Source organism: Chrysochloris asiatica, unplaced genomic scaffold, assembly GCF_000296735.1.
Source record: "Chrysochloris asiatica unplaced genomic scaffold, ChrAsi1.0 scaffold00028, whole genome shotgun sequence".
NCBI lineage: Eukaryota > Metazoa > Chordata > Mammalia > Afrosoricida > Chrysochloridae > Chrysochloris > Chrysochloris asiatica.
Window position 1 is genome coordinate 23,545,427 of NW_006408546.1, and position 1,229 is coordinate 23,546,655.

A 1,229-nucleotide genomic window follows, 5' to 3' on the forward strand; every position below is an offset into this window, starting at 1 on the left:
GTGCCTTCCAAAAAAACAGATTCAAGGCAGAGAGGAAAGCTTAGAAGGTTAGCTGATGTTTTGAGGGGTACAAAAGGTGAAATCTTGATAGATTTTTCTCAAAGGATACAGAATGGTCATAGGGGCTTATTAGAAAGAAGTTTTAAGAAAATGGAAAACTTCAATGGTGAGAAAAAAGGCAGGAAAGTTGTGCTGAGGATTTCTTTTTCCATCACAACAATACATGTAGTCATGTTTGAGGAGAGCAAGAGCTGTCCTGGGAGAGTCCATTAGGAAACCTTACCCCATCTAGTCTACATTGCGTTCCTTCAGACTTCTTTTTGTTCTCCAAACTCAAAGAACATTTAAAAGGTACATTCTTTTGAGTCCAGCAAGGATGCCAAAACTTCCATTTTGAATAAATAGAAAAACACAGAATTCTTTGGGAACAGGCTAGAGAAATGGAAACCCCAGTTTCAGTACGTAGAAACCTAGATGGAGGATGTGTTGTGAAACAATAGCTTCACATTTTGATATTTTTGTTTATTAAAGATTTCTATGATTGTGTAGCAATATTTTTGACTTACCCTAACTTGGCCAGTCCCTAGGTTAGGAAAATGAATTATAGAAAACTCCTACTTACCTTTTCACGTTATATAAATTTGTTCTCATTTTGAAAACATAGAACCAGTCCCCAAATTGAACCCATTGCCTTTGAATGAACCCCAACTCACAGGTACCCTATAGGGCAGAGTAGAGCTATTCCAGAGAGTTTCTGAGACTGTAAATTCTACAGAAGCTAACTGCCACATCTTTCTCCTATGGAGCAATTGATGGGTTCAAACCATTGACCTTTCTTTGTAAGCCTAATGCTTAACCGACTGCTCATAAAGGGCTTCTCTTAGAAGTAAAGATAGGAGAATATGCAAAATGTGGCTTGGGTTTCACCTCTATGGAACATTTACTGCGCCATCAGACGGAAGTAGCAAGGCAACAAATGATCTATATCGGATGATTATAAAACTCAGCTCTCAAATAGTACAATCAACTTCACAGCCAACCCCAACACGCAAAAATCCCTTCACTCCTTTACCTTCATCACTGACTTTCACCTTGAAATTGTCAAAGGTTACTTTAGACATTTTTTCTATGTAGACAAAATGTATAAGCTTTCTTTTTTTCTCTTAAAAGTGCTGCAGATGATGGTCACAACTGTAAAAGTAGAAGTTTTGCAACAAAAATGGGGGAAT